Here is a 15,402-nt window from a genome sequence, read left to right as displayed (position 1 = left end):
CCTGATCAATTCGCTTTTCTTCAGCACCACTAAATCCATGAAGCTGTGGGAACTGCACAAGAACTTCTCCACTCAGTACGCATAAGGAACCTGAAAGGTATGATTCTAAAGGTGGATTTATCTAAGGCATTTGATAGGGAAAATTGGCTTTACATTCAACTGCTTCTTATGCACTTGGGGTTCCCTTATTTATACATCAAATGGATCATGAGTTGTATTACCAATGTCTCATACAGTGTTCTTCTAAATGGTGCTCCTACCCCATTTTTCTCAACTGAGAGGGGACTAAGGCAGGGATGCCCTCTCTCCCCCCTACTCTTCCTTCTCATCATGGAAGGCCTAAGCAGATCTATAGGGGTTGAGCACAGAAGGGGCAGAATAGTGGGAATAAAAATTACAGACAACTACTTCTTAACCCACTTACTGTTTGTGGACGATGTTCTCATCTTCTTGAACGGTAGTATTGGCGACACCACTATCCTACAGAACGTTTTTGACCTCTTCCAAAAGGCAACAGGCATGGTTATCAATGTACACAAGTCCACTCTGACTGCAGCGGGTTGCTCCCAACTTGAAGTGCAATTTTCTCTTCACCGGTTCCCTTTCACTTTACACTCTCTGGAGGATGGGCTGAAATACCTAGGCTTCCGGTTGAAGCCCCTGGGCTACAAACTAGTAGATTGGACTTGGCTCATCTCTAAGGTGGAAAAGCGATTGAACATCTGGTTCAACAGATATCTTTCTCAAGCTGGAAGGTTAATTCTCATTAAAGTTGTCCTGGAAGCGACTCCAGTGTACTGGATGACTCTGGCATGGATCCCTAGGGGGATTCTTGCTAGATTACAAAGCATATGCAACAGATTTCTATGGAAAGGCAACCAACCGAGAAGTATCTTTGCCTGGGTAAAATGGGATTCTATTGCTAGACCCAAGAGATGGGGGGGTTGGGGCATCAAAAAACTGGACACCTTCGCCAAAGCACTGGCAGCAAAACTGGGTTGGCAGTTAATCTCATCACAAAGTCTCTGGACAAAGGTGACCCATGCCAAGTATATCTCCCCTTCAAATCCTATGGATTGGATTTGGCTGGATCATCGGAACAACAACAATATTTCCATCATCTGGAAGGCAGTGCTAAACTCCCTACCCCTCATTCGTGAAGGTTTAACATGGAGGATCCATGAGGGGAATGCAGTTCGAATTGGTGTCGACCCCTGGATTGGTTGCGGGAATGCTCAAAGGCTCCCAGCAGAGGTGATTGGTATTCTAGCGGAGCAAGGCTACACACACCTCTGTCATATTGCTGACCCAATCAACACAACTCTCTTTTAGCAGGCTTGGAAGTTGGCCCTGGACCTCCACCTCCCGGCCCATTGGCACCAGGTCTGGGATGATTTTACTGAGGCCCTAACTCAAGCACATATTCGGATCTCAGAAGGAGAGGATGAAATTGTGTGGGCACATGCAAAAAATGGCAGGTATTCGCCTAAGGATGGGTATCTAAAGCTCATGGAAGCTACAAAACCTGAGTATATAGAGCCTTGGTGGAAGGCCCTATGGAAGCTAAAAGCAGCCCCCAGAACACGATTGCTCATGTGGTCCATCCTTTTCAACAAAATCCCAACCGGTCTAAACTTGATGAAGCAATCTTTCCATGGACCCTTCTGGTGTCACCTGTGCAGAAGCAATGAGGAAAGTACCGAGCACCTCTTCCTAGACTGTCCTATCATCACCGAATAATGGAACATTATCTTGGCACATTACCCCTCCCTTCAGGGATGGTGAGGGAGGACTTTATGTGAGGCCTGGCTTAGTTGGATCGGAGGACACAGGGGAAAAGACAGGAACCTGCCCCTTCTGATGTGTTGGGCCTTTTGGACAGCAAGGAACCGGGCCATATTTGACCATAGGGATCCCCACTGGCTATCCATTAGAACCAGAATCATAGCTGACTTTGATTCTCTGCCTGAGGAAGACTCTCAGCCTCCTCCTAGGGACATACAACCGGAACATATTGATAAATCTATACCTTGGGCCTACTTTGATGGATCAGCCCAAGAGGAGGGCTGTGGGGGGGGGGCATCCTCTACCTGAGGGAATCCCACTGTTACAAAATCCAAATGAATCTGGGAAGAGGCACAAACAACTTTGCTGAGCTAGCCACCGCCAAACATCTCCTCCACTTTGCTCTTGAAAAACACTGCACTCATCTCCAACTATTTGGGGATTCCAAACTTGTTTGCAACTGGCTCAATAGAACATCTCATTGCTCTACATACTCATTGAGGCACATTTTGGATGAGGCTCACAGACTTATAGCTTCCTTTGATAACTTTGTCTGTCATCACATTTTCAGGGAGCACAACACAGGGGCAGACTTCCTATCAAAGGAGGCAGCGCATCAGCAGGAAGAGGACTGGCTGATTCAGGAAGAAATTGATGGAACCTTCCATCAGTTTTATCACAGACTGTTCATAGATCTTCACTTGCACCAGGGGACATAAAAGCTCTGTTCTAATACTTTTTGTTTTATTTAGTGATTAGCATGTTGTTTATATTTCAGTACATATGGTTCTATAGAACTCTCTTCATAGAGACTATTTTGACAGTCTTCAGTCAAGGCTATTAAGTGTTACTACAATCTTGTGACATTCAAGATCTCCCTGCATGGAGAATTCAGTTTTATATTTTGGTTTTTGTGGATATTTGTTGGCAAAAAACTGATAAGTGACAGTAAATTTTGAGACTTTCATGATCTCCCTGCATGGAGAATACAGTTTATTGTTTTTGTTGTTGTTGTTTTGACAAACAGTCTGGCGAGGCAACAACCTCAATATGCATATGCTACGACATCTACAGAATGTAATTTCTCTTCACTAATAGAAATTACGACTTTTTCCAAGGGAAAAAATAACCTTGGAATAATTAAATAAATCATTATGTATTTATTATTCCTTATTTATTCCCTATTTTCCTTTTGAGATAATTATTAAATCATTATTTAATAATTATTTCAAATTCATATTTTTCTTAATTATCACAAAGTGATTAATAAATCATTTTTATTTGTTAATTACTTCAACCACTTTCTAAATAAATATATTTGACCATTTTGAATATATTTTCCCTCTCAAAAAATATAATAAAATATCCACAATGGCTAGATTTTGATTTAGTCAATAATATTTTATTATTTTCTAATTCTCAATCTATTCCAATATTTTGTTATAAATAGAGGGTTTTTTATCCATTCTTCACGATGACCATTTTCATCATCCCCATTATCATCTCATAGCATTTGAGCTCCCACTTGAGTTCAAACATCTTTTATTTTTCTGTCCATTGCATATCACAAATTGAGAGAGAAGCATGTTTATGAAGCACGAGGTCAAGAAGGACCCATCCCACAAAGGGGGATTGTGGGGTAGGAATATCCTCTCTGTGGACAGAGAAGATCCCTCTAGCCTAAGAGAGTGGGTCTAGCCACAAACAAGACAATCTAATGTAATTTTCCTTAGATTAGAATTTAATAAGAGGGCCTACCACTTGTAACACTAATCCACTTGATGGTGATCTTGCTTCCTTGCTCTAGCTTCCTTTCATTCCTTTCATTCAAGTACCTGAAACAAACATGCAAGAAACAATAGAAAACATGATAGCATAAAATCGAATCCAATCTACTTAAAAGGTCAAGGAGTTCTAAGCTATCAAATGTAATATTACACCCAATATAGGAAATAAACCATTAGTTGTATTAAAATAAACTTCAAAGAGAAATACAACCAAATCCTTGACGTTGGAGATCTCCTTTGCGGTATCCAAATCCCACTACACGCCTTTTTAGCACTAATTTCCTCCTCTAGCTTGACATGAAATGGCTTCCAAGCTCTAACTCTCTCTCCTCATTCTTTAGCTACTAAAGACTAGTATTTTGTCATCTAAGATTAATCTTCTTATATCAAAAGCTAAAGATTTTAGAATTTTGCAGTTGGTTCTATCTCTCCCCCACTTTCACTATGTGTTATATTGTAACCAAAACGGGTAAGAGGAAGTGGTTTATATAGGGAGAGGAGGATAAGAATGAGATCCACTCAAGGGAGAAGAAGGTCTTATCTCCTTGGGAAGGTCCACTTTTAAGGGGGAAAGAACTTTATATGGAGTTCTTGGCCCTTATCCAACCAAATGAACATCCAACACATCGCCACTAGAAGTTTCTAGATGTGAAACTCTGTTTCCTTTTATAAAAATAGTCCAAAAGTAAACCAGTGTGGGTATTGGGCTCACAATAACGTCGATCAGTGTGGGTCACAATGTAAAACTCTACCATCTGCGTGGGTGAGACATTGGGAAAGAGCGTTGATCTTAAAAACTGGGACTTAAGAAGGATTCTCTGGAAATGTTCTGAAGGAAGTGGGGACTACTTTCTTCAAAGTTCAATGGATGCAAGAGCATAGGTTTCATGGTGAAAGTATAACATAGTAGTCACTACTAGGGTTCTCTAGGATTAGGAATGGGGAGGGATAGGAGAGTGGAAAATTACTGTGTAATAGATTCCCCCTAAAGCATGAAGTCAGATATGAGAATGATGGCTGAAATTCTTTAAGATGGAGTGAGGAATTGGAATACCAACATCAGAAGACCTGCAACTAAAACACACACGTACATATATGATATCTGATATTCATGCCTGATAAACATGAGAGGCATATAACAATACATTAATCCATGGTATAAGCACAACTATCCATCAAGAAAAGGATCATGTGCATGGATCCTTGGCATGGACGCAACCATCTGATTGAAGGGATCATATGAAATAGATCCATGGCATGGACACAACCATCTACATAGAGAGGATCAAAATGAAAATACCCATGGTATGGTTGTAGTGATTCAACTGAACACGATCAAAATGGTACCCACAGCATGGTCGTAGCCATCCATCTAAAGAATCATGTATATAATCATGAATGACTCATCACTCCTCGCAACCTGTACTTTTGTGATCTAATACCAGGGTCTTGCACTCCAACACGACCTGATCAAAGTACAAATTCTAACATGTGAATAGATGTGCCGAAGTCAAACATGCTAGAAAACCACTTAATTACCAGGCAATGATTTGAACAATTAAAAAGCATGAGAGAAACCACCCATAATGTCAATGGCTCTCAAGGTACTATCAGTACAATTCACAAAGTGTGAATAAGGAATTGAAGTTGAACACCTAGGAAATCACTTGATCGAGGGCTAATGATGAGAACCTGACATCAAGTGCGAATAACTTGCCATTGAGGCATGCAAGCTCTAAGGTACTGGAAAGGAGTTTCTAGATCAACTTCCTCGATAATGAGCTGAAGTCGATAGGAAGAAATTCGTCAAAGGAAGGTCATAACGGATCCTTCATCATTGGAATGAAACAAGAAACACAATGAATGAGAGTAATCCAACAATGTGACAGATGATCAAACAATGTACAGGCAAGAAGACTTCTCTTGAACATGTGGATGATGTTGGAAATAATACTGAGAGGGGGGGTGAATCAGTATTATCTAATTCTTTTCAATATATCTTCCAGATTTATACTTTAATTTATTCTTCAGATATTGATAATTAGTTTGTATGTTAGTACCATATAATGATGAGCAAGAACAGGAAAAATAGATAATCACACCAAAGAACACCAGATATAAGGTGGAAACCCAATGTGGGTGAAAACCACCTGCTGCAATATGTCTCTATCTTCTTTCAATTAGAAACTTCTTTTACAATGATTTTGTACTGGTGCAGTCCTTTACCAGTACGCAGGCTGGAACCTACTGAGAGCTACAACCCTCTCTCGTTTTCTAGTCTCTCTTGGAAGGGAGCTACAACCTCCCTTAGCTCTTGTACTAGCTAATCTACTAGTATGTAGGTGCTGGCCTACTTCTTTTCTTGCAAGGACCACTTTTCATAAATTTTCAAACTGGATCCATAAACATCAAATAATCATCAAGTACATGTGAATCAACCAATATCCTTTTAAAATCAACCAATGAATCAACCAATAACTTCTCAGAATGCAGTAACCAGAATAGCAATACCAGTAATTTAAACCCAGAACTCTTCAGCAATAGATAAAAGGCAGCCAACAAATATTTCAAGAAAAGTCCGCAACTTCACCAATACAAGCTTGTGAATATCCGCAGCTCTTCTATGTCTAAACTATGCAGATCTGCACCTGGTCCTTCTTCTGCTCTGCATACCTTCGCACCTACTCCTTTTGTTGCACTGTGTACCTCTGCACAGATCTGCACCTGCACTTTCTGCCTAACAGCGTACCTCCGCACCTGCTCTTCCGTTCCTCTGCGTACCTCCACACTGAGCCTTCTGCTGCATTGCATACCTCTGCAGTGAGCCTTCTGCTGCGCTGCATACCTTCGCACCAGTGCCTTCTGCTTCGCTGCGGACCCCCGCACTTGCGCCTTCTGCTGCGCTGTGGACCCCCGCACCTGCGCCTTCTGCTGCGCTATGGACCTCTGAAAAGAGCCAAATTAACAGTCCTCCAATGTGCCACAGACAGTCAAATCCACACATCTGATCATGCGCCCAAGAGATCACGACCTATTAATAGATTCGCCTTAAATTTCACCTTGATTTAGATCTAGCTTTTCAAACTGATCACCCAAAATTTCAGATCTTAAGATATTCAAATTTCACAAGTGACTAGCCAAGTGATCTCCTTTCCTTTTTATAGTCAAGCCCTTATTCACACCATGGGACAAAACCATCGAAAACCAATACAAGGGATCCAAACCGGGGTTCAATAATTTAGATCCTATACCACAGGCCAAAACCATAGGATCATGAACGTCGGGCTAAATACCATGGGCCAGACATAAGAATTCCCACGTGTGCATGCTTTCTCTGCATTGGAGTGAGTGGACTGGGGTCCGCACCTTCTGTTCGGATAACCTGCGGACATGACCACACTTGGTGAACAGCGTGCCTGCGGGCCCGCACCTTTTGAACGGTGTACCTGTGAACCCCTTATTTTCCATCATTTTGAGAGCCAGAACAAATATTTGCCACTTGAGTGAGTTTCCATCAAGTACAACACCTGTGCCATAGCGCCAAACCTGAATCATAATGCCAACAATCTCCCCCTTTGGACTTGATGGCAACCCCAAGATCCTCAAAGTCATTCTCCCCCTTTGACATCAAGGGCAAAGGGCGGACCAAGATATTCTCTTCCTTTGCTGTCCATACTCCCCCTGAGTGCCTGCTAAAATTTCTGAATGAGCTCCCCCTGACTATAGACCAGATCTGCAAAAGAAAAATTCTTCAAGAAGAACCATAATCTACTATACACCATACATGACCTTGACAAGAGAGATAGAGACATATTAGCAGCAATATTCATATCAGCATCCATGTTCTCCTTCTATACTTTCTCCTCCAAGATCTTCTACCATAATGCCAACAATGCATTATTAGAAGAATATGATCTCCCACTGAACCTGTGCCATTCGATCTTCGACCAATCCATAACCTAGCAAATGTACGCGTATACCCTATATGAAACTCACGTACAACCAACAATCTCTGAAATAGATGAGGTTCAACAACAAGATGATGCATCAGCTACCCCCAGCTTTTGCCTGGGGTATTCAAAGGTCTCCCTAGGCAATGTTTTGGTGAGTATATCAGCAACTTGTTCCTTAGAAGGAACATACTCCAACTTGACCTTTTGTTCAAGCACTTGTTCCCGAAGAAAATGATATTTGATAGGTATATGCTTGGTCTTTGAATGCATGACTGGGTTCTTTGAAATGTTGATAGCACTTGTATTATCACATAGGATGGAGATAGGTGGTGTACAAGTGATTTGAAAATCCTGCAAGGTCTGCATCATCCAAAGGAGTTGAGTGCAGCAAGATGCAACAGCCACATATTCTGCTTCAGCTGTAGATAAAGCAATCGAACTCTGTTTCTTGCTGAACCAAGATACTAATCTGGAACCCATAAAGAATGCACCACCACTTGTGCTCTTCCTGTCATCCATGTTGTCGGCCCAATCTGCATCTGTATAAGCATGAAGTGTGAGATCTGTATCTCTAGGATACCATAAGCCATAGTTTTGAGTTCCTTGAAGGTACTTGAAGATTCTCTTAACTGCCTAAAGATGAGTTTCCTTGGGATTTTCTTGAAATCTTCCAACTATTCCCACTGCATGCATGATGTTTGGTCGAGTACCTGTCAAATAAAGTAGACTTCCAATCATGGATCTATAGGTTGTTTGATGCACTACTGCTAATTCATCATTTGCACTGAGGCTGCATCCTATAACCATAGGGGTACACACTGGTTTTGAATCTTCCATGCCATACTTCTTCAAGATCTGCTTGAGGTATTTGGTTTGAGACAAAAGGATATCGCCTTCATTTTGTTGGATTTGTAGACCAAGAAAATATGTCAGCTCTCCAAGTAATGACGTTTTGAATTCTTTCTGTATCACCAAGGCAAAGCTTTGACTCATAGTTTCTTCATTGCTGCCAAAGATAATATCATCTACATACACAACAAGTATTAGCAATTTTTCATTTTCAATTTTTATATAAAGATTGCTATCTGCTGATCCCTTTGAAAAGCCTTGTTGATGAAGATATTTCTCCAACCGATAGTACCAAGCCCTTGGAGCCTATTTAAGACCATAAAGAGCCTTTTTTATTCTGCATACAAGATTTGGATAATTCCCAAGAACGAAACCATGTGGTTTCTCAATGTACACCTCTTCTTCTCAGTCTTCATTCAGAAAGGCTGATTTCACATCCATTTGAAATACTTTGAACTTCTGAAAGCTTGAGAGAGCAAGGAATATTCGGATGGCCTCAAGTCTAGCAATGGGAGCAAAAGTTTCTTCAAAGTATATTCCTTCTTGTTGAGCATGCCCTTTACAAACAAGTCTGGCCTTGTTTCTAATTACTTCCCCATTTTCATTCAACTTATTTTTGAAGATCCATTTTGTCCCTATGACATTCTTATCTTTTGGTCTAGGAACCAACTCCCAAGTGTTGTTCTTTTCGATCTGTTCAAGTTCTTCATCCATTTCCTTGACCCAGCATTAATCTTTGCATGCCTCTCTTACATTTTGTGGTTCAGTGGAGGAGAGTAATGCCAAATAGCTTGAAGCTTCTCCAATTGTTCTTCTTGTTTGTATGCCTGCCTCCTTTTGCCCCAAGATTTGAGATTCTGGATGATTCTTTTGAACATACTTGGATGGAGTCTTCTCTTCTATCCTTATGTGTTCCTCTGGTGCCTCTTGAGGTTCTTCTTAATCATCAGTCTGATTTGAAGGATGATCTTCATCCTCTTCGATATTTTCATAATTTACTTGCCTAGGAATGTTTCCTTCTTCATCAACCACTACATCAATGTTGTCAACTATTCTTCCAAGTCTTTTGTTGTAACACTTATATGCTTTGCTGTGAGGAGAACAACCAAGGAGAATTCCTTCATCTGCTCTAGGTTCAAACTTGCCAAGATGTTCATCATTATTCTTAATATAACATTTGCTTCCAAATATTTTGAAATGTTTTACCGAAGGAGTCTCACCATACCAGAGCTCATGAGGAGTTTGAGTGCTATTCACCTGGACATTTGTTTTGTTGAGAATAATGACCGCAGCAAATGTAGCTTCACCCCAGAAGGTTGCAGGAGTTCCAGATTCATCAAGCATTGCACAAGCCATTTGTTGAACCGTTCTGTTCATCCTTTCCACTACTCCATTTTTCTAAGGAGTCCTAGCTGTAGAGAATTCCCTTATTATTCCATGTTCTTCACAAAAATAAAAAAATTCATTTGAAGTAAACTCCCCACCTCTATCAGACCTGAGGCACTTAATTTTGTGATTTGATTCATTTTCAACCAAGGCTTTGAAAGATTTGAATTTTTCGAAGGCTTCGTCTTTGTGATTCATAAGTCCTATCCAAACCATCCTGGAGAAGTCGGCAATGAATAATATAAAGTATTCTTCTCCTCGAGGTGACCTTTTCCTAGATGGTCCACATACATCTGTATGGACTAGTTTAAGAGGCCTGCTAGCTGATCCTTCCTTCTCAGGGAAGTTAGTTCTGGTTTGCTTACCAAACTGACATGATTTGCATATTGTATTGTCTAGAATTCTGATATCTGGAAGACCACGAATTGCCTGGTATTTGCATGCTTTCCTTATCTGTGAAAAGCTTAGATGCCCCAACCTCCAGTGCCATAACCAGTGTTCATCATTCTTGCTCAAATAGCATTGTTGTTGTCCTTCTTCAAATATGTATAAATTATTTGGAGTTCTTATGACTTTGATCATTGTTCTTCCTGTATCAAGATCACGAACACTACATCCATTTGATCGAAATATTACCTCAGTTCCTTGATCACACATCTGACTGAAACTCAGTAGATTATGCTTCAAGCCATCAACATACAAAACATTTCCAGCCTTGAATTTCTCTTTCAACTGAACAGTGCCTTTTCCTTTTATGATTGCAGGGGTATCATTTCCAAAAGAAACTTTCTTTCCTTTTTCTAAAGCACTATATGATTGAAGTTTTTCTTTATCACCTGTCATATGCTTCGAACATCAACTATCGATGTATCATTGATTTTCCTGTCCTTCTGCATATAAAGCTATCCCACATCTTTTTGGTTGTGGTTCCTTCATTCTCCATGTTCTGGCATTTGAGGTTTGTTCCTTCTGAGTTGTCTTCTGAAACCGGCTCCTGCATTCAGACTCTTCATGACCAAAGTTATTACAAATAGAACATTCAATTTCACTTTCAAGGGTGGAAAATTTGTTATAGGTCCTTTTCGTGATTCCAATCATATTTCTTTGTTTTTTTAGCTTCTCTAGTCATGATTGTCTTATAGGCAACACATTGAGCTACTTTGTGACCAAAGTTATGGCAAGAGAAACATTGGCCATTGAAGAAACTCCTGCAATTATCAAATCTATCACCCAACCGATTGTAGTTTCTACTGACATCCATTCTTGAGGAAAATTGGGAAGATTTTACCTGTGGCTGGTTGTAGCTTCTCTTTGTCCTTAAGGTAGCTTGCACCCGATTTTCTTGATAGTCTTTGTTCATTCTTGAGGTAAATTGTCCCTAATTTACCTGATGATTTCTATTAGGCCTTTGCTTGCTCCTCCTTGCTGCATCAAGATAACTTTTGGAGGTGGATGCTTGAGATGATTCTCCATTATATCCCAGACCTGTCTTGATTAGTGGAGAACGCTGTACATTGATAATCTCATCCAGAGTTTCATACCCTTTAACAAATTTAAGATTAAGAGCTTTTGTTTTCTCAATCTCTTTTCTAAGACTAACAATTTCACATTCCAATTTTTCGTGATGTTTTTCCCTTTCAGCCAGTTGACATTGCAGAGAATCAATAATCACATTTTTCTCTTCTAAACAAATTTTGAGATTAGAAATCTCTTCATAAAGACCTTCTTCATCTACAACATCCATATAATCATCATCTTCAAAAGCCATTAAAAGTTTATAATTATTACCTCATTCATCTTCGTCACTATTCGAAACTCCATCACTATCTTCATGAGTGTAATGGCTTTTCTTATTTGCATTTTGTTTCTTGTTCCATCTAACAGGTTCCTTCCCCTTGTCAATCTTATCCTTATGAGGACATTTGGCAGCATAGTGACTGACTCTTCCACAAGCAAAGCATTGAAAGGTAACTTACCTCGGAATCATCCAGCACCCCGTTAAAGGTTTTTGACAAAATTTGATTCTTCTTCTTCTTCTGGCACGTGTCCTAACTCATAGTAATCTCCTTTTCTGGAAGTCTTGAAGGCAGCTTCTCTCCTGTCTGATGGTCCTCCTTTCCTCATTTCATAAGCATTCAGAATTTCGTGCAGCTGTGACATGGTAAGGTTTCGTAGATTCTCTTTTCCTTTTATTGCAGAAACTTTAGATTCAGACCTAGGGGGACAAAGATTTTAGAACCTTTTCAACCACAACAGCCTCTTTTGTTTCTTCATCCAAATTTTTCATACAATTAACAATCTCATCTACACGAAGGAAATAGTTAGCCACAATTTCATCGTTGTGCATTCTGAGATTTTCATACTGAATTCTGAGGGTTTGAAGTTTTGCTTGTTTTACATGATCATCTCCTTCATAGCTCAAAACAATCTCATCCCATAATTCTTTTACGGATTTATACTGCATAACCTTCACAAATTCTGATTGAGATAGACATCCTAGTAGAGTATTGACAACCTTTGCATTTGTTTATAATTCTTCTTCTCGGTCGGATCTGTAGGAGTTGCTGATGGAAAAGTGTACCATATATCTATGATATCCCAGACTTCTGTACCAAGAGATTGAAGATAGGCAGTAACTCTTACCTTCCAATATACGAAGTTTGTCCCGTCAAAAATTGGTGGCCTAATAGATGCTTCTCTCTCGTAGTTGCTCATGATGATGGATCTTCCTTCAAGCGATCAAGCTTCTTCAGAAGGACCTGCTCTGATACCAATTGTTGGAAATAATACTAAGAGCGGGGGTGAATCAGTATTATCTAATTCTTTTCAATATATATTCCAGATTTATTCTTTAATTTATTCTTCAGATATTGATCATTAGTTTGTATGTCAGTACCATATAATGATGAGCAAGAACAGGAAAAATAGATAATCACACCAAATAACACCAGATATAAGGTGGAAAACCAATGTGGGTGAAAACCACCTACTGCAATATGTCTCTATCTTCTTTCAATTAGAAACTTCTTTTACAATGATTTTGTACTGGTGCAGTCCTTTACCAGTACACAGGCTGCAACCTGCTGAGAGCTACAACCCTCTCTCGTTTTCCAGTCTCTCCTGGAAGGGAGCTACAACCCCCCTTAACTCTTGTACTAGCTAATCTACTAGTACGTAGGTGCTGGCATAATTCTTTTCTTGCAAGGACCACTTTTCATAAATTTTCAAACTGGATCCATAAACATCAAATAATCATCAAGTACATGTGAATCAACCAATCTCCTTTTTCAATCAACTAATGAATCAACCAATAACTTCTCAGAATGCAGTAACCAGCACAACAATACCAGTAATTTAAACCCAGAACTCTTCAGCAATAGATAAAAGGCAGCCAACAAATATTTCAAGAAAAGTCCGCAACTTCACCAATGGAAGCCTGTGAATATCCACAACTCTTCTATGTCTAAACTCCGCAGATCCGCACCTGGTCCTTCTTCTGCTTTACGTACCTCCACACCTACTCCTTCTGCTGCACTGCGTACCTACAAAGGTGAAACTCAGAATCTTTTTAATGTTTAGAGAGTTTGAAAAAGACATGGAAAAGAAAACGCCCAGGGTCCCAGTTGGGCCGCCAAATTAACATCAATTTTCACTCCATTTTCACCTTTATCCTCATTTTGTCACCTCATTTCATCATATTATCATTACATAACCCTATATTTCCATTACCATATGAGCTTATATTTTCATTTTCCAAAGTTATTAATTCCATGTATTTAGAGTGAATTTATGATTAAAAGTTAGAGAAATAACATGTATTTTCTTATACCTAAAAGTGGCTTGAGTTTGATGACATGAGTAGATCATTTGGAAGTTTCCAAGGCACCCTTATGTGGCCTCCCAAGATCAAATTCGAATTTCAACTCAAGAGGTGGACCATATTCCAAGGAGAAAGATCATGGAGATTTTGATGTGTCATGGGATTTGTATCTAGTATTTAGGGATACGTTGAGACAAGTATGGGTCTAGTAGATATTTAAGGGATCCACATTTATTGAGTAGATATCCCTAATTCATGTATAAATAAGAAGAACATCCTTCAAAGGAAATGAAGGAGGGAGAGAAAACAATTATCAGTTATTCATTAGCATTAGATTTATGTTCATTCAACATGAATAATACCACTTTCTCCAAATCATGAGTTATGAGTGTTATTTGATTCTTAAGGTGTGATAGTTGTTTGTGTGTGCTCATTAAGGAATGGAAGGATCCCCATACTGAGATAAGTACACTTTGTTGTAAAGTAATGTTGTGAATATACTAATTTTAATTATGATGTTCATCTTATTTCTTTGTTTTAAATACTTGTAGATAATTTCAGTATGAATTCATGTTGTGGCCATGTTTTGTTGTGTGAAGGTTGATCTCCTTTCAGTAGCTAGTTTTGATGTGAGAAGGACAACCAAGAAATCCTAAGTTAGGAGTCTCTTCTCCATGAGCTAGATTAAATTGAAATAATATTTACTTTCTCATATGCTTTCCTAGATTACATTTATGTGAATATTGATTCCCTTTCAGTATATATTTTTTATGTGAGAAGGGCATTCAAGTCCTCCTAAGTTAGGAGACTCTTCTCCATGAGCTAAGAATTGAACTGAAAACAATATTTACTTGCTTTCATTTATATGCTTTATTTCTTGCTTTCTTAGGTGTTTGGTAATGTTATTATAGGAATATTGTAGAAGGACAATCATGACTCTTGAACAAGAGACTCTTCTATATCTTCTAAAGTAAAATAATTCCATTGATCAAACATTTTTTATGCTTTGATAAAATAGATCTGATAGTTTAGATTCGTAATATGCATTTCCATTCTAAACAAACTTCCTACACCTGTTTCATCTGAGGTCCCATATATTTTGGTTTTCTTCTAAGTTTACGATACCCCCGGATTGATAAATTAAATGACAGGGATTTAACATACAACTAAATCACCCAACAGTCCCTTTTTGTGAAGTTGTCTCTCAAACCCAAAAAGGTAGAAAACAATATTCAAGAGAACCTCCTAGTCATGTTTGACTAAGGTATACCTTTTTCATAAAAAGTTTTATCCTAGCCTGAAAAAGGGGTCAATATATACTGGGTAAACAACATTTCTCAACCTTTAACGAGTTCAAAACAACAAGAGCTCGACAATCTTTTCATATTTTGAGAGTCAGAAAAGAGCTCAAATATGACTCCTTGCTTTTATTTTCTTTAACGAGTCTAAAAGGGAAAAATACACAAGAATATTTTCATTTTTTACGAGTTAGAAAAGAGCTTAAAGGTGACTCATCCTGGATGAACGAGTGGTATAAAGGGTAGCAACTAGTCTCGGTTATGGTGGAATTGCTAGAAAACAAAGAGGTCAAGAGGTTGGCTTGTAAAACCACTCATCATTGAAGTTCCTCAAGAAAGGGTAAAACAACCAAGTGAAAGCAAATGATCGGCCAAAGAGATGGCGACGATGGAATGGAGAAAAATCGAAGGCTTATCTGACGGGAGAGGCTGATAAAAATGGTAATCACGAGGGTTAAAATGGAGATGGGTTCATTTTCATACAAGCCTAAACCATGGGAAACTATGCTTTGATTCAGTTTCAT

Source organism: Pinus tabuliformis, chromosome 5_1 (assembly GCF_031772625.1).
Source record: "Pinus tabuliformis cultivar Carrire ecotype Pingquan chromosome 5_1, CPIR1, whole genome shotgun sequence".
Classification (NCBI taxonomy): Eukaryota; Viridiplantae; Streptophyta; class Pinopsida; order Pinales; family Pinaceae; genus Pinus; species Pinus tabuliformis.
The sequence above is the reverse complement of the archived record's forward strand: the minus strand, read 5'-3'. Positions refer to the sequence as shown.